Consider the following 19752-nt stretch of genomic DNA (forward strand, 5'->3'; position numbering starts at 1 on the left):
TGTATTTCATAATTTGGCATTTTTGTAGTGATAGCTGAGAATGGGTACGCCTTTTACTTAAACACAGCCACCACAGATGATTGTTGAGATACATCAGCTAATTCAAAATAGAAAGAGTTGCTCAAATTATGCACTGATTTTTCCCAAGGTTTTGAATTCAATTCTTCAGTATGTCCCAGTTTCCTTTTTTTATCCTTATGCGGAGCTATGACTTTCACATGAAACATTCAAACTGCTCAGAGCCTTCATTATTTTCTTTTACATGATTATTTGACATAGTGCTGTCATCTTTTTAATAAAATACTAAACATCTTTTCAGTGTCCTGTGTGTCCTAATTATTTTTAAGTGAATATTTCTTGATGAAATACTTTGTGAAAATAACTTTCGAGATTTTTATAAGAAGCTCTACAGAATGTATAGTCGCTAATGATGCTTGCATGATTATAAAGACCGGATGCTTTTTTAAATATGTTTTTATTGATTTCAGAGAGGAAGGGAGAGGAAGAGAGAAAAAGAGATATCAATGATGAGAAAGAATCATCGATTGGCCGCCTTCCGCACAAGCCCACAACCGGCATGTGCCCTCGACTGGAACTGAACCGAAGACCCTTCAGTCCGCAGGCCGTCGCTCCATCCACTGAGCCAAACCAGCCAGGGCAAGAATGGATGCATTTTTTCTGAAAAGCTTGAGAATATTGCTTACTAAAGTATCAGTTTCCCTAAAAGTGCACTTCAGATGGATCTATATATACTTTTTAGCACAATTTATTCCTGTTGTGTTGAGTTCTTCAATCATACTGTCATCAGCACCTGAGCTTAGTGAACCAGTTTGTAAAAACATACACTTTTATTCCCCACTACCATCCCTGACTAGCCAATTCCACTTTCAAAAAACTATATGACACAAGGGAAAACATTTAATAATCTTGTAAGACATCCAGGTCCTAATCCTCATGGGTCTTGGGTAATATCCTTAGCCTCCTGAGGTCCTAGAGACAGAATGCACTTTCTGAAAATGACCTCTAAGGTTCTTACCTGTGCTGTCCCATGAAAATACACCATAGCCTACTGTGAGCACAAAGCAAGGTTCTGTGTGAGCCTACCATTTGATTTTGATTAGAGCTTCTTTAGTAAATGCAAGTTTTCTCTGCACAAACACTCCTGATCTTCCTCAGCAAAATACTATCAGCTTTAAAATTTTAGGTAAACAGTTCATTATGAACAAAAGACTCCAATAGATATTACTCGGGGATATTTTAATGCCTTCTGATCTGCCAGGTCCTTGGATTGGAGTACAAAATCCCTGGAACAAATCTTAAAGCATGCAGGAAGAGTGTATTGATTACTTCTTAAAAATGTGGAATAACAAAGCATAGAGTAGGACAGAAATCGACATATCTAGTTTTCTTTGACATAGGAGCAGGCTAGGACAATTTCAAGGTTGTCCGTGATTAACTTGAAGGGCTCTCTAATCCAGTGTTTCTAAAATATGAGCAGAACCTTTTCAAAGGAAAAATATATAATCCATATATCCACTGTTGCTTTGCATTGTTTTGACTATGCTTGTAAATTTTTATAAATATAAAACTAGGTATAAGCATCTTATGCTCAGGGGACTTAGTCAGCTACAGAAACAAATTTACAAATTTAATATGAACTAAATTCCAAAGCTAATAAAATTAAAACTAAATTTATGTTATTAATGTAATGTGGTGAGTCACCTTGATATGCTGAAACTTAAGCTGTTTGAAATTTGAGCATTGTACTGACTGCCACAGCATGGTTTCAAAAGTGTTTGTCATGCCTATGCTACTGGGTGCCATCTGTTGCCTCAATTTACTTACCGCTTTTCTCTACTCACACTCACGTGAAACTTTGTGTCATGATTTATGACATCACTTGGCCGTCACAACTGGGAAAACATGGTGCATGTCCTTAGTAACATCCTATTCTTTTCTTGGTAGTTGCTGACTATCAGAGGTGTACCATTCGTGCCATTATGACCTAAACATAAAAAGAATATAGAGGCAGTTCTAGTGAAGTCATCTATGTGATCCAACATATGATCATGTGATCACATGATGCAGCATCCTTTTTTTTTCTCTCTGTAGATTATAAAAATAACAACAGAAAAAATCAAGAAATCATTATTAGAAAATTCACAAAACCCTAATTGGAGAAACAAAACTATGTTTTTCGTCATTTCCAAGGTAAGTTTTCTCAAAACCCAATTTCTTTGTGCATTTTCACTGTTGATTGAATAACCAAGCAGCATTCTCCTTTCTTTCTCCCTTTCTGGCCTGTTCATAGGATTGAGCAAAGCCAAATTTTGACTTTTACAGACTCCCTTCCAGGTAGGGTGGCAAGAGGATTTTATTTTGGCCAAAGAGACAAACATGGAGGATGGCTCTGATTGCTGGAGCAGTGATTTGCTTTCCTGATAAAAGTGACAAGTACCAAATGGTAAATTGTTTGTCCTTCTGTTGCTGGAGGAATACACTAGTGGAATCCATCCATTGTTTGTGAGAGTGTGGTTCTTGGGGCATTGCTGAAATCAGAATTTTTAGAAGCTACAAATGGGAGGTGAGAGGTGGTAGAAGGTTTTATTGGCATGTAGTTACATTCCTCAGTTTCCAATGTCCCATTTCCCCCAAGCTAGTCCTAAAAGAGTGGCAGCTGGGAGTTCAACAGAACCAGAAGGAAGACCAGTGTCTAGAGCTTCCGTTCAATGTAGCAGCTGGGTGTGGTTCAGCATCCAAGCTAATTAAAGTCCATTAGTCCATGTGTGGAGTCCAACTTGGCCGTGAGCCATGTGGGCACTAGGGAGCTCATCCCCCTGCCACAGGAGAGCCATGAACCCTGGAAATGAGAGGGAGAAAAGAGACAAAGAGAACTCACTTCTTTGTTTGGAAGTTAAAATATTTGGGTTTGGCACACTTGCAGTGCCCATGCCCATCCTGGCCACTAATTTGTCCCCAGGTATGACTGGCAGACAGGTAGGCACCTTTTCACTTCACTCATATCTTACTGCGCATGCATCTACACTGCCTTTGTCTCATTCCTTCCCCTATGGCTCAGCAGGGAATAGACTTGGAAAGTGTTAAATGCAGCTTTTTGGCAAAGCTGTATGTAATAAATGGCATGCCTATATTATCTGGTCTCTCCTTTCAATCCTTTCCGTTAAATAATAACCAGGTTATTACAATGGCACCACGTCCTCTTCCCTATTGTTTCTACCTTGAACATAGACTCTTTTTTTGATTCCTGGAAATATGTCAGACATCTCATGGGAGATTAAGGCCATTAAGTGTGAAAGAGAGGAAAGATAAGAAGATCCTGTGTCTTCGGTGATTTCTAGATTTCTTACAAGGTAAACAATATATGTTCCTATGGTGTAAGCCACTGTTAATCAGAAGTCCTGCTTCTCACATCTGGAAACATTTCTGATATAGAGATCCTATATTATCTTCCACCAGAACTTAGATATTAATTCTGTATTTTTTACATGAATTACTGTATGCATGTATACATGCTAAGAGTCTGTGGCCCTTTATAACAATGTGATTTGGCTATAATTCGCTGCTACAGATAAAATTAGAGAAAAGATGAAGACTATTGTTCCTGCTGTTAGGTCTGTATATCATTCATGGTCCTCTGAAGTGTTTATTTAAATTATCGTTCTTTGAACCTAAAGTTGAAAGGGTATCTTAGAGAGATTCTGTCATCTACCTCCCTCATTTTGATAGAACAGAGATGTCATGTGACCTTCCTGAAGACCCACAGGCCAAAGGTGACCGAGAAGCAGATAGTGAGTGGCTAGCACAAGAGTTAACTTAATTTGAAGAGTGTGGTGTTAGGAGGAACTCGTCTCAGTAGGGATTAATGTTGTTTCTAGCTGACTAAAAGCAGATCACTCAGCTGGCATCTTCTGCAACAACACAGTACATATTTATTAGCAGATCAGTGATGGGTTCCACAGTGTCTACAGACCTTTGTACAAAGCTCTGATAAAACCAGAGAAGCCAAAGAAACTACTGCATTCCTCACATACTTGAATTATGGTCCTTCCACTTTGTGAAAACCCATTTGAAAGAAAATACACAGCACTGATAAAGTTCCTTCTTTATATAAAGTATAATTTTCTTATTTTAACATAAAGGATGTTTGAGAGATGCAACATCACAAGTGCTTTGGGCAGCTAAAAAAAATACAACAGAATTATTAAAGAAATGTCAAAGATAATATCAGAATATAGTGTGGCCTCGCCACATAGACCAGTGGTTTTCAAACAGGTTCTTAAAACCACTTAAGGGTTTTAAAAATATCAATTTCCAGGTACAAACCCCAAAATTGAATCGGAATATCTTAGATGGTACTTTGCCTGTAATATTTATTTGTTTGTTTGTTTGTTTATTATTAAAGTACTTCCTGGGTTTCTAATGTGCTGACAGGTTTGGGAACCACTAACATGAACCAAAGGCAAGCTTATACATTTAAAAATGCTGCATCCTATCCAGAAAAAATACATTTTCTCCCATTTACCTTACTTTCTCTCATCTTTACTAAATAATAGGTTTCCTTTATGTCAAATTTCATGAGTTGTTACTTTCAGTCCTTGTCTAGAAGCTCAAGATGAAAGAGACTATATATCAATCCACAATCGTTATTTGACTCAAGAAAAGGAAATTATTACAAACATAAATATTCCATTGGAGGCCATATCACCAGATGCATGAAGAGAAAAATAAACCCAGCCCTCAATTTTTTTTCTGCTCATAGTCCTGGACTCCAATATGACATATAGCCCTTCAAATGGACCTGGTTCAAAGGTGATGGCATAGTCATCAAGCTAGACTTGACCTCTTCTTTTGAAAGTGGTTCTAAACTCAGGTTATTTAAGTGTGTATTGGGTTATGCTTCATGACATCCTCAAACAATACCCAAAAAACACTGCATCAAATAATGCCCTAACTAAGGTTGCCTCCACCTGGGGGAAGAGGCCAAACCTTTGAATCAAAGGAATAAATCAGCATCGCAGCATGCTGCGATCATGGCCAAAGAATCAGAACACTCTCAAGATAAAAGGCAAAATAATACCTTCATATCACTAGATGCCAGGTGCATTCTGAGTATCACCAAATTCCTGGGATGTGAAATAGGTGTATGCCCTTGGGAATCACGGCCAGGGTTGTCTATGTATTCCTTCTGTGTTGTTTGGGAAAGCTTTGATGGATGAGAGAATTAGAGGTAGCCTGAGTAAATTTGGTGGCAATAAAATGAGGAAAAGCTTAGGAACTGTTTTATATCTTCTATATGTCTGCATTCCTTCTTGGAAGCATGACTCATAATTAAGAGAATTCTTTTATCATCTCTTAAATTCTTAATAAATCCTTTGGAAATGTAGGGAATCTAAAGAGCATTTTAAAAAAAATTTGTGACCCTAAATAGCTCATATTCTAGGGAAGAAATGAGAGAGTAATAATCACTAAATTATTTGTCTGATTAAAGCTCAGCTATAGAATTGAAACCAGAGGTTTCCAGGTATCAGCCCCAGTAGAATGAAGAGGCAATGACCATGAAATACAAGTCTTGGAATTGCCCCAATCTTTTTTTGTGATGTCATTTGCCCTTCAGCGATTCCAGTCAATATTACATAGTAGAAGTTTCTATACCAAAAGCCAAAGATGGGGCAAAGTGTTTGCCTATATTGTGTGAGTTCTCTCAACAAAATACTGGTCCGTATGACAAAAAAAAAAGAGAGAGAGAGAGAGAGAGAGAGAAAAGTCCTATGTTTAAATTCATCTTTGGAGGCTGGAATTTGGTCACATGCCTTTCCAAGGAGTTTGCCTCGAATTAATTTGCACTGGTATCATCGTCATTTGGAAAGAGCTTTCTGCCATGGTTGTCCAAGTTGGAAAATCTATTTTCTATTCAGTTCTAGCAAAACATGAATAACTTATTGAATACCAAAAGTAGCTAACACAAAGGTAAACATTATTGTTATATTTGAAAGAGGAGGAGTAGACTTAGGGCAAGAGTGGAAGAGGAAGTAAAATTTTATAAAACTTTATATCCTCTAGGAGATGCTAGAAAAGTATTCGAATGGTGGAGATATCACTAATGAAGGAGGTCCATTCAGCAGCTGTGAATGAGTGACTATTATTGAAACCTGGGCAACAGATGCCAACTTTTTAAAAATACTAAGAAAATTCCCTTTAGAAAGACGATGAGGCTGTGAAGTCTTCATTATTATAACACCAGATTTATGGGAAGGCATGACCTGGAGGGCCAGGAAATGGTTAAAAGACTCTGATAGCTTATCAGACTAGCAAATACTTATCAAAAATTATCAAATCCATGGTTGGCAACAGTACAGAAGAAGAAGTAATTACCTCTTAAGGTACTGGCAGGAGTTTGGCAACATCAGAATGTTAACATTATACCTTTAACCAGAAACTCCATTTCAGAGAATGAATCCTAAGTAAGTAATCAGCAAATGTGTAAAGATGTTTGTAGAAATATATCCATCCTGATTTCTGTTACACCTGATATCAAAAATTAGAAATACCTCAATGTCCATCAGGAGGAAATTAGATACATAAATTACAGGAGTGCCAACAGAATCCCAGGTGACCATTAAAAAACATAATGAAATTCTTGGTCTATTTTGTACATGAAAATATATAAATAACATGTTTATAGTCAAGGCAAAATGCTGATAAGGAATAGTATGAATGATAAAATTCCATTTTTATTTTAAAATGTATATACATAAAAAAATCTCTGAGAGTATGAATTTAGATGCTAAAGAATATACAATAAAGGATTAGCAATAATTGTCAATGGGCAGGAAATTTGGTCTTGAGATACTACTTTATGTTCTTCGTTATACATATTTATATTGATTCTTCATATTTCTATATTTTCTGAAATGTTATATATAACCTTTATTATTAAAAAATAAAACAATGACTCATGTCCTTTCTTTAACACTTAACAGACCTAGAGGCTTGTGGTTGTCAAAGGTCAGGAACAAGAAAAGGTTCCGGAATCCTGAGTGTCACATCAGTTAGGAATCAGTGTTATGAGTGTCATAGGAAAACTAAAGCTGCCTGCCTCAGCCAGAGGTCACACACATTTGGGGGAGAAAGCTAACTATATAATTAGTTTCCAAGAGTGAGGCATTCAGAGTCGTTTAGTAATCACCTGGGCTCACAGGAATTGTGCCTTATTCTACTTGACCTGTCTGTAACTTTAATAATGTTAATCATACCCTCCTTCCAGAAATCTCTTTCTCCTTAACTTTCAATTTATCACTCTCTCCTGCATGGTTAAAAAGCTCTGTGAATTTCTTTTTAAATGCTGTCAATTCATTTCTTGTTCCCATCCTGTGAAAATGCATATTCCTTAGAGTTCTTTCATTAAGCTTCTGTTGTGTTTGTTTATACTGTTCCTGAAAAATCTACTTTGTACTCAGTCTCACTCATTCACCCCTCATTAGTTTGTTCACCAACATTATGACCCATACCTAGACTCAGATACACATTTGTTCTGTGGACATTTACAATTAAGTGGCCCAAAGACCTCTTAAAGTCAATATAAACCGAAGTAAATGTATTGCATGCGCGCGCGCGCGCACACACACACACACACACACACACACACACACACACACACACACACTTCAACCACACATTATTTTTTTGTATTTTCTTTTTGATGAATGCTACTGTCAGCAACCTCTCCAAACACAAGAGCCTGCAGAGTCAACCTCAACACTTTCTCCCTCACTATTCCACAAAGTCCTATAAACTCTGCCTCCTAAGCAGTTCACTTATTTACACTCCACTTTCCACTGCCACTGCCACTGCCGTGGTTTAGACCAAGCACGTCAAACTCAAAGGCTAACACGGGCCAAATAAACAAGGTTTAAGTGCATGTGGGCCACAAAAAAACAAAAGCTTCAATTTTTATAGAGACATAGGTGTATTTTGATAGAGACATGCTGAATACAAAGGGCTGAACTAAATGAGTAATCATTAATATAAAATAATAGAACATTTTAATAAAAATTAATATTTTTTCTTGAACATTAACTTACCAGACACTGAATAACTGCACAAATTAATAAGCGTAATGCAAATAAACCTATTTTTCTTGTTCTCCGAAAGCGAAATATTTCCTGTTGTGCACACCAAACAAGTGAGTACAAGACTAATGATGTGGCAATTGGCTGCTAAAATATTCACTGCTAGTATTAGTGGAGAGAAATGGTGTGCCTGTATGTAAGGTGTGTAAGGAAAATTAATGCTACACGATTATAGTAATCAGTCATTAGTGAACATTGTAGTTTGTTATTAATAATTATGTGTAAAAGTTCCTTATTAATAATTATGTAAAAATTAAGTTATGAAATTTTTATTAAAACATTTCTTAGATACCGTTATATTGGCTGGGCTGCAAAAATATTCATTGTGTGCCGCATGCAACACGCGGGCCGCGAGTTTGACATATTTGGTTTAGACCCTCTTTATATTTCTTTAGATTATTTTAATAATCCTTAAATGGCCCCTGAGTCTTACACAAAGCTTACATCAAGCTTTCTCCTGATATGCATATCTAATCATGTCATTCCCCTATCAAATTCTTCATGGGATCACCATTGCCTTCAAATTCTCCATCATCTTTTCTTACCATTTCAGACTCACATATTTTTGTATCCTCACATGTACTGTACCTCTAAGTTCCCCTTAAAGTAGTAAACTTTCTTATGCCTCCAAACATTTTTTCATTCCCTCTACTTTCAAGATTCATTTTGTCAAAGACCCACTCGAGAGCCACTGGAAAGTTAACTAGGAGACAATTCCAAATCAAGAGAGTTATTATTTGGGGAACCTGAGATCACATAATCAGGGAGAGAACCAGAATCATTTTCAAGAAAAACCAAGATTGGTGAAGTAATGGAATTTTGTGGCAAAATAATTGCTCTTAAAGAAAAGAAGAAGGAAAAAGGGAAGGACAAAAATAGGAGAGGTTAATGTGTGGTCATGGTAGTTTAAAGAAAGAAGGTTCAAAAAAGAGACCTTGGCTAGTAGTTCAGATTAAGGCAATAAATTTACAGTTGGTGCTGGCAAGCCACTTTAATTTGGAAACTGGGAAATGAAGGCAAGACAAGTAAAATTGTTACCATCCCCCCAGTAACCAAGTCCATCAGTCTCTTTGGCCTTTGTTGATCAAGTCAAATATGGAGACACGTGAGCCAAACTAGACCCTAAATCTCTCCCTTAGGAATTTATAAAGTGGAACAGGGACAACCAGAGAAAAAGGACAGTGTGAGTTGAGTTATATCATGACAATGGCCTATTGGTGGCTGTTTCTGACCTCCCCAGAACAGCCACGGTTTCCTCCTTCTAGGAGGCTTGGTTTGGACTACCCAGAGTCTGTCACTAAATTTCCTTTTGGACTGGAGTGCGGGAAGCCACCACTTGCCAGTACTGTCAGTGCACCAAGAAACACAGAAGGCTGATGGACCTTGGGCATTAGCAGGGCTGACACTAAGCACCTCATCTGTTTAGATAGTGGTGGCTCAAGGCAATTCCCTAACCTGATAATCCTTTACTGTTTACCAAACTTTACCTTTGATATGCCTGTATGCATTGCTAAAGGGCAAATGTGTATTCAAGTAAATAAATAGTGGACCAGGACAGAAGTCTGCGTGTCTCTTCAAGAAAGAGGCTCCCCCTTACCCCCAATGCCTTCTAAACTCATATTTCTTGTATATCATTTTCATTTGTGTGTCAGCCCCTCCTTCAGATCCTGAGCCCAGCCGTGCAGGTCGCAGCATTGGAGTATACCAAAAGGTCTTCGAATTATCTGAGAACAAAGCAAGTTGGAGGACAACATGCTCAATATGATTTCTACTGTGTAAAAAAGAAGGTTGCTTATAATTTAGATTTAAAACAACAACAATCTGGATGTCAGGAATGCATAGATTTCCAATGTTGTGGAAGGTGCCTGCTGACTTGCATGACAGTAAGCCAGTTGCTCTCCTGGTTGGTGTTGTGCCTCTAGTTAGCATCATGCAACCTGACTGTAGATATTGTGAAAATACTCAACAGAGATAAGCAGACACCAGTGAAGAGAAGTGTTTGTTGAGGGCAGGGTGTGTCTTAGGTAAAGCTGTAATACAGCACTCCCCAAGAGAGGATCCCTCTGGAAGAAATGTTTCCTACACACCCCTCCACATGGACTTATTGGATATGTCAACAACTAAAAGTTTGCTTTCCAGTAGATAAATAATGAAAATTAAATATTGGAAGAAATGATCCAGGATTATCCTGGTGAAGATGTAGCCACACAATCATAACAAAGCAAAATAATTCCAGGAAAGACATTGTTCAAATTGACCTATGTAGCACGGGCAAAGAGCAAAGTAAGAATTGAGATAAATCAAGGTTATAACTAAGGGAGATGAACTCTGACACATCCAAAGACTTGGGCAAAAACAGGAAAGCAAGTGGTAGGGACAGTAATAAGCAGTGTCAGACACTGAGGATTATTCAGGATGAATATGTAGGTGCTAGAAGAATCTATTTGGGAACACTTTACAATATGTCCCTCAACCCCCATGTTCATTATTTTATGGCAGCATTTACCCTACTGAGATGATTAACTATCTTCAGCTGTTCCCCACAAAACTCAATTCATGAAGTAGAGGGACTGTAAGTTTACCTCTGGATGCTCAGCATTTAATAGGGTATCCAGCACAGGGGAGACCATGAATTGTTGGTGAAAGCATGTTGAATGAATTAAGACATTAGCATATATTTGGAGCACAAAAGAAGCATTTTAATCTAACCTAGATAACTATGGAAGAGAATGACAGAAGCAAATATCAACACTAATAAAAGAGAAAAATGGTAATTGGCGTACGAGCTACCCTTTTCATTGGCTAATCAGGGCTATATGCAAATTAACTGCCAACTAAGATTGACAGTTAACTGCCAACTAAGATTGGCAGTTAACTGCCAACAAGATGGCAGCTAATTTGCATATGTAGGCACAATGCAGGGAGGCGAAAGGGAAAGCAGGAAGAAGCCCCCTGCCACTGACAGTGATCAGAAACCCAGGGGGGAGCTAAGAGCTGGGGGGCAGGGCAAAGGCGGCCCTGGGGCCCCCCAGCCATGATCGGAGAATCAGGTGCCTTTTCCGCCCTGGCCAGTGATAGCAGGAAGTAGGGGTGGAGCCAGTGATGGGAGCTGGGCACGGTCGAAGCTGGCAGTCCCAGGAGCTAGGGGTCTCTTGCCTGGGCCTAAAGCGAGGCCCACGATCGCGGGGCCGCTGCAGCTGCGGGTCCCCGCTGCCCGGGCTGGACGCCTAGGCCAGAGGCGTTAGGCCTGGGCCGGGGCGGAGCCTGCAACCGCGGGGAGCTGGGGGTCCCCTGCCCAGGCCTGACACCTCTGCCGGAGGCCTCAGGCCTGGTCAAGGGGCCGATCCGGTGATTGGAGGGTGATGGGGGTCAACGCCTGAGGGCTCCCAGTATGTGAGAGGGGGCAGGCTGGGCTGAGGGACACTCCCCCCCCCCCCCCACACACACACACACACACCCAGTGCACGAATTTCGTGCACCGGGCCCCTAGTATTTAAATAAAAGTATTTCTAAATATTCGAATAAAATGCCTTCATATAACATTCTTTTCCAAATTGTAAATAATGGCCTTATTCTTTGGAGAAACTTGGAAACATTGAACTGATGCTGGAGATAGGATGGGGGAAAAGCAAATTCATCTTGCTTGCAGCAAATTAAAGTATGCATTTTCTTCTTTTGCCAAATCCCCATATTCCAGGAGAATAATATCTTTGTGCTTTTCCTGCATATTTATGATCATCTGGTGAAGTGTTTGTTAATCTTTAACCTAGCTGGGATCAATCACAATATGCCTTCACACCAAGTAAAATATTTGCACTGCCTTATTGGACACTGAGAACTGTATTTAAAAACTGCCTGTTCATGGTGTGATCACATCTTAAAATGTCCCTGTATCTATCAAAGAACTATTTATTTTAAAATATCAACTCCAACTTTGAAACCTCAGGATGCAGAATTAAAATTAGTAGAAAATCAGAAATCAGAGTGAATCTAATTGCATTAAGATTTGTTCATGATCAGATCATGAACCTAATCCCTCCCAAATGTCCCCATAGCCCTGCTATATATATCAGGATGCTATATGCTCTTTTTCAATTGCAAAGAACAACAGATGAGATAGTTACAAAGTAGGCATTCAAAGTTCAATTTTAATTAGCTTATCTAGTATTTATAGAAAGGTAATAAAAAGAAATCTCACCCTAGCCGGTTTGGCTCATTGGATAGAGCGTCAGACTGCGGACTGAGGGGTCCAGTTTGATTCCAGTCAAGGGCACATGCCTGGGTTGCAGGCTTGATCCTCAGTAGGGGGCATGCAGGAGGCAGCTGATCAACAGTTGTCTCTCATCATTGATGTCTCTACCTCTTGCTCCCTCTCCCTTTCTCAATAACAATATTTTTTAAAAATGTCAAAGAATTGCCATGTATGATAAAACCATTCTTCTCAGTATCTACAAAAACTTCAGCACTAGAGTGACTTAGGCAAAGCTTGGAATTGCATTCTACTTGTGAGAAAATCCAAAATAATAGAGTGAGAAGGCTTTCAAGATGCTTACTTTAAATGTTCTAAGATTCAATATGGTTTTTTTCTGGCTAATATTCAATGTTTAGAAAAGACATGTCCTGCTAGTAATATTATAGAAATAGAGTTAGAAAGTTAAAACCCCATAGCATAGTGAAAAGGATGAGCTAGAACTCAAAATTAATAACAGCCCCACTATTCTTGACAAGTTATGTAGCCCAGTTGAGCCTCAGTCTACTCGACTGTAAGATGAGATAAACAATATCTATCTCACTGAGTTGACAAGAAGAGTGAAGAAAATGGGATAAAGTAAAATTCCTGTTACAAGGTAAGTGCTATAGAAATTCATCTGTTTGGGAGGCCTACTGATTTTTTTTTTAATACATGATAATTTGGATACAAAGGGAAAGCATATGTCCAAAGGTGAAGAGAAAAGACAAATATAGTTTATAAAATCAAAGCAAATTGATATGCTGAAATCTAAATGTCACTTGGGGATGAAAAATCTGTATTGATTTCTGATGGCTTGGACATAGTGTGGAGTCAGCCATTACCCCACAATTCTTCCAGCTCTTTGACATTCAGAAAATGATCACTTAGTCACTGAACTTATAGTTTGATGGATCTAATAAAACCTTTATTAAATTGTTACCCTTTCATGTCTCATTGTCTCTGTAAATTGAGGAAAACCCTGATAGAAATCCTAGCTAAAATAATTTGGGAAAATATCATTTTATTCATTGCCTTTGGACTGAATTCAGAGAATCTCTATTTTTACATATATTGCCTTTGACAAACTTCACTTGAGATTAAAAATATTTTCAATTTTATATTCATTATCATCAGCAACTCTCCATTAGCTGTGATGTGTCTTTAAGGTTTTGATCTAAATTTTACCAACATTTGGAAAATGTACAGTCTGAATAAATTGGCTCAAAGCAATCTGTTAAATTCTACTAATCCCATCACCCATCATTTTTATCAGGAATTACAGGGGGGAAAAAGTAAAAGAAATTTTCTCATGTTCTTGCCCAGAGGAGTACTAATGGGTTATGAACCCTTTCAGATTCATAGAGGAGGGAAAGAGAGAGAGAAAATGGTTGCCTTGGTAACAAGGCAGACCAATCAGCTGCACACACACTCTCTCCAGATCATCTAATTTATTCAGTAAATGCAGGCTAGAACAGGTGGCTAACCTAAATGATGCCAAAAAGCTTTAGTTCTCAAGCATACACACCCTCTACATTTTCTTATACATAAAGTTTCATTCTTGTCCTTCATAAAGGAAGAGTTAACGGCGCATTTCCGTGTGCAATGTATCATATTAGTAGTCAGAGGAGCTGTCAGTACTTGTCACTTATGAATTTTCTAACAAAAAGAAAGGTATGTGATTTCAAGACTCCTATCATAAAATTCCATTAGTTGTATTTTAATAAATCAAATATTGCTGTGATTTTTTAATACCAAGAGAGTTTCCCCTACATTTCACAATTGCTCACAATAATAAAGCATCATAGACATAATTACTGGCCTGGTTAGGAAGCTCAATTGGTTAGAGTGCCATCTGGAAAGGGATACACCAAGGTTGCAAGTTCGATCCCAGTCAGGGCACATGCAAAAATCAAACAATGAATGCATAAATGATCAGGACAACCAATCAATCTCTCTCTTTCTCTCTCTCTCTAATTAATAAATTAAAAAAGGAAAAAGCAATTTCATTTCCTTAAGCCCTCCGAAAGCACCTGGGTATTTGTAAATAATTCTGGATTATAAAGGGGAAAAAAGAGAGAATCATAGTAAGTTAGTTAAAGCTCTATTAATTATAGCATTGAATAACCCCATTTGTTAAATCTGAAGTTATAAAGAAAAATCTGGAAAACTAACATTAAAGCATAAACTTTTTCATACTATATAAGGACTTCTATGGTCTGTGCCAACCTCAACTCCAAACACTTCCAAATACATCCTGATCATCAATCAACAAAACAATGAAATCTGCCCTGCACATATCTGCACTTGGCATTTGCTGTTGTTTGTGTCTTAACATGTCCTTCCGGTGATGGACTGTCTTCTCAATGCATATCTATCCCTCAAGGCTAAAATCAAACAATTTCCCTCTCCAAAGCCTTGCTCACCTCCCCAGGGAGAAATGCAAACATCACACTGTGCTCCCTCTGCAAGTAATTGCATCATTTGTTTCTATATCTACCTTCCTCATCAGATTGAGTCCTCAGACCATAAAAGCAAAGACTATGTTTTATTCACTCTTCATCTTCAGGTAGTACCTGACTTATAATATCAAATAATAAATATTTGATAAAAAGATTAATTAATGGTTGAAAGCATGAATTCATGAATGAATGAAATTGTGCTTTTTTTACACAAAATCTGCACAAACCTACTATGTGACAAAACATTTTTTAAATTAAAGTAAAAAAAATCTCACTAACTTAGACAATCCAATGCAGTGTGTTTGTATGAGTAAAGAATCTGTATATTTTGAAAACTTTTCTGCAAATGAAGTCTTAAATGCAGCTTTTCTTTTAAACCTGAATGTCATTCCATCATCCAGACTGCTATTCCTGCTCATTCCCCTCTCAAAGCATTTCTACCAAAAACCACAGGCTTCTAAAAGCAGAGCTTGACAGTATGGACTAGAGTTATTATCATTTCAATTTTGCCTTCCTACTTCCCAGTACATGGTATTCACATAAGCAAGTGTTTGTTGAAAAATGACATGTAAAATAGGAATCAACATTAGCTGGGAAGTTCAGGCCTCCGCATGTCTCTATTGATCTGCTTTTGAAGTCTTTCAATTGTTTCCAAAGGTGACCCTTGCTGCCTCAGGATGTTTCCGTGGCAACAGGAATGCCTGCTTCCAGCATGTAGAGAAATGGCATCTCTGTTTGTTTTATATCCCAGCACCACCCAGAGATGCTATGTTCCTTCCAGGAAAGCAAAAAGCCCTCATGTTTAAGTAGCAGATCATCTCTCCAGGTCATGGGATTCCCATTACTCTGAAAAACAAGAGGTGAGGATCATTAGCTGGCCATCGTTTCCTCATCTCATGAAAAGGATGCAACCTCTATATTGATGCATTTGTATTCTCCTTCCCTAATTGTCCCACATGCCTGCCTATGCACTCAAACACACAAACACGCATACACAAACACACATTACACACACACATACTTAACACACAAATATGTACACATCGTCACATCTTCATTTCTTTCTTTTTTCATTTTCTGTATTAAAGCTTTTCGCTTACTATCAATTTTCTCCTTTTTGTATGGTATCAAATTTATTTATTTTCTATTTCCAGCTAAGGCTTCTTTGTACATCTCATTTTCCAACATCCACCAAATTACAAATTGTAGTTAAATGTCAACCTATATGGCTAAAAAAGACTTGGTTGGAGCAACTGGCATTTGATCAATAATATAAGCACTTATTATTAAAGGATTAGATGGAGGAATAAAATAATCCTTGACATTAATATTATTTATGATCAATTTCCCTTTAATTCTCATTTGCTTATATCTTATTTTAAATGGTATAGCAGCATTTTCTTTGTCATGCTTTATGCCTGCCAAAAGGAATTTGAGAACATTTCTATTGCTTCCATAAAACCTCTTTGTGCCAATTTCATGTAGTTGCGCAGTCATATCATAAAGTGGCTGGTGTCAAACAAACCTCCATATTAGTGAAATTCTTTTGTCTGGATTTATTCCTGCAAACAGGAAGAATATTAATGAGGTTATATATAGTTTTGCTGGGGGAAAATTATTCTTAAAGGATGCTTTCAGCTATAATTTTTGTACTAATTTCAGCAGGTAAATAACTAAATAAGCTAGATTTTTAGTGTGCATTATCAAAAGACTCAAACTTATAGCCCAGTTTTTCCAATGTAGAATGTATAGAATCCTAAAATGAACAGTAAAAGTACAATGACTTCTTTCATAACCAAACTATCTATGGAATATAATTTTTAAAATATTATTCAATATATAGTGTGACAGCCTGACCAGGGTAAATCAGTGGTTGAGCATCAACCTATGAACCAGGAGGTCATGGTTGGAATCCCTGTCAGGGCACATGCCTGGGTTGTGGACTCAATCCACAGTAGGGGGCATACAAGAGGCAACCAATCAGTGATTCTCTCTCATCATTAATGTTTCTATCTCTCTCTCCCCCTTTCCCTTCCTCTCTGAAATCAATAAAAATGTACACATTTTTGAAAATATATAGTGTTACAAATCCATAGACCTAAAATACATTTATTCCAATAAATTCAGAAGTGTAAATCTGCAATGGACCTTAGAAAGAATGTAATTCTTCAATTTATACATGAGAAATTGAACACCAAGAAATGGTAAGAAATATGCCCCTGCAAATTGGACTCAAGCCATGGATGAGTATCAGAAAGTTTTTTGATTTTTATTTGCTTACCATATAAAATGTCCACCATAAAGTTATTAAAGACGAGAATTACATTTTTCTCTTTATTGTCAAGTGTTTTGTTTTATAACAAAATGCTCAACTTTTAACAATCTCTAATAAATTATTCATGCGTGCAGCATTGGTTAGGAATTCTCCCAGCTAAAAGTAACAGAAAACACCACTTCTGGTGACTTAATAAATATTGATTTATTTTTCTGACATAACCAGGAGTCTTGAGAGAGGCAGCTGGCATTGGTTCAGTGGTTTTAGCGTGTTAGGGTTGGCATTTCTAAATTCTCCTGGGATTTCCTCATATCTACCTCATAGTCACAAAATGGCTGCAGTAGCTTTCAGCATTCCAGTCTGCCTTCAAGAAAGAAGGAAGAAGGAGCCATGCCACCATGTCTTTCCCTTCTAGCAGGTAAATGAAGTCTTTCTTACAGTTCTTAGCAAGTATATGTCCGTGTCTCAGTGTCCAGGACTAAAGAACATGGGTGCTCTCATTGCAAAAGAGATTGGAAACATGAGAACTTAGTTTTTTCAACTGTCATAATAGAGATGACAATGGAGAAATGGATTTGAAATACCTGAGGGTGAGCTAAAAAGAATATATTCTTAATTTTAGGTAGACAGATAATAGGTAGATAGTAGATGATAGACAGACAGATAGACAGATGATAGATAGATGATGATAGATAGATAGATAATAGAGAGATGATAGATACATAGATAGAACAATAGATGATAGATAGATAGATAGATAGATAGATAGATAGATAGATAGATAGATAATAGATAGATAGATAGATAGATAGATGATAGATAAAATATAAAAAGAAATCAAGAAAGAAACAAAGTAAGATATCAAAAGAGAAAATATGAAAAATGTATTCTACTGCAATCTTAAAACAGAAAAATGAGGCATTTAAAATAAGAAACAGGGAAGACATGAAGCTGCACTTAAATGTTTTCTAAATGCCTTCCATGATGAGAACCCAGAAGCGTGCTCAGTGGACTAGTTTCACTAGTGACCAAAGCAGCCAACAGAGGGAGTATGACCATCTCAATGGACATTAAGAACTTGTGTGTTTTGCCAGTTGGTCAGTCAAGGGAAAACTCGGGGAGACTATTGCTGTTTTTGCATACTCTTCTTAACACAGACTTTGAAAGAACAATATTATTACAATTTGTCATTTGACTTTAAAGGAATTTCCAAGTATTCTGAAAGTGCTATGAATATTTATAAAAGCTCTTTTTTAAAATATATGTTTTTAAATTTATTTTAGAGAGGGAGAGGGAGAGATAGAACATCAATGATGAAAGAGAATAATTGATCGGCTGCCTCCTGCACGCCCCACACTGGGGATCGAGTCCACAACCTGGGCATGTGCCCTAACTGGGAATTGAACCATGACCTCCTGGTTCATAGGTCAATGCTCAAACACTGATCACTCTGGTCAGGCTGTAAAAGCTCCTTTCCTTTCACTCAGCGTAGTCCAGTAGAAAAACCAAGTGGGCCAGATAAATTGCCGTAACATCAAGTCAACAGGCTTAGTTTCTCAGTCATACCTGCCCATTTCTCTTTCTCAAAACAAGTGTGAAGGATTATGCTGTCTCCTCATCTTCAGTTCTTGCTAGAACCTAATAAGTTCCATGATAGAGGCTCTGTTGTCTTGTTTGCTGCTGTATCTCAAGTATCTGCAACAGTGACTAGTACAATGCAGTCATTCAATAAATAGTTGTTGCCTAAGTAGGTAAAAAAAAAAAAATCAATCCTTTGTAGATCAATTGCCTACTAGGCAAATGATATTCTCCTTTGAGGTGAAATTTAATACACCAACATAAGCTGCACAGTAATAGAGTTAAACGTCAGATCCTTCTTCAGAAAATAGCTCATTGATTAAAATAAAAAAAGAAATTTAGACTATAAATGTCTTAAGAGTGAGAGCCTCATGCCATCTTTTTGTCTTCATTGCCAAACCCAGTACTTAGCACATAGTAAGTGTTTGTAAAATGAATTGCTGGTCAGATTTTATAATGCATAATTACTAAAGTCGTAGCAATCAATATTTTGCTTCAAGCCTTAAAATAAAACTATTTTGACATATTTCCAATACACATACAACCCTTCAACTCCATTCTTAAGAATGGTATTTAACCTCTAAACATTCACCTTGTCAATTAGTGGCTAATGAAAATCTGAGGAAATTAGTGGCTAAGGAAATTCATAAGGCCCAAGTTAGAGTAAAGCAAACATTTATACATGCATGTGCACATACACAGGTCATATAGCTCTCTTTTCCCTTATTATTCTGGGCTTGTAAAATAAATTGTTCTCAAAGAGAAAATAAAGCAGTCAACTAAGAATCCTAGTGGATGTGTCTCTAAGAACACAGAAGCAAATCACTCTATGAAGAGCAGGATTCTATAAAAAGTGTTTATTAATTTGTACCTATGCAATTCCTACAACAAGTGTAAATGAAGATAGTGCATTTCTTTATGGCTAGAGGATGAAAAGCATTGTTTTTTAAAAAAATTAACTTTTTTATTGGCATCCAAACCATCCTTAAAGCAGAGCTCCCATGAATACCACGATACACACCATTCCACAACAGAGCCGCCGGTGAGGTACATATGTGC

General features: G+C 37.4%; 1 long non-coding RNA gene across 1 annotated transcript; it reads right to left on the bottom strand.

The window, feature by feature from the left end:
- Positions 1 to 3849: 3849 nt before the first annotated feature.
- LOC132232453 (uncharacterized) lies at positions 3850 to 10887 on the bottom strand. Its single transcript, XR_009452429.1, has 3 exons — positions 10733 to 10887; positions 9748 to 9874; positions 3850 to 3929 (listed from the first exon to the last, which is right to left on the bottom strand). It is a non-coding gene; the product is annotated as an uncharacterized LOC132232453 (long non-coding RNA).
- Positions 10888 to 19752: the final 8865 nt, after the last annotated feature.

The sequence above is a fragment of the Myotis daubentonii genome, chromosome 4 (assembly GCF_963259705.1).
Source record: "Myotis daubentonii chromosome 4, mMyoDau2.1, whole genome shotgun sequence".
Classification (NCBI taxonomy): Eukaryota; Metazoa; Chordata; class Mammalia; order Chiroptera; family Vespertilionidae; genus Myotis; species Myotis daubentonii.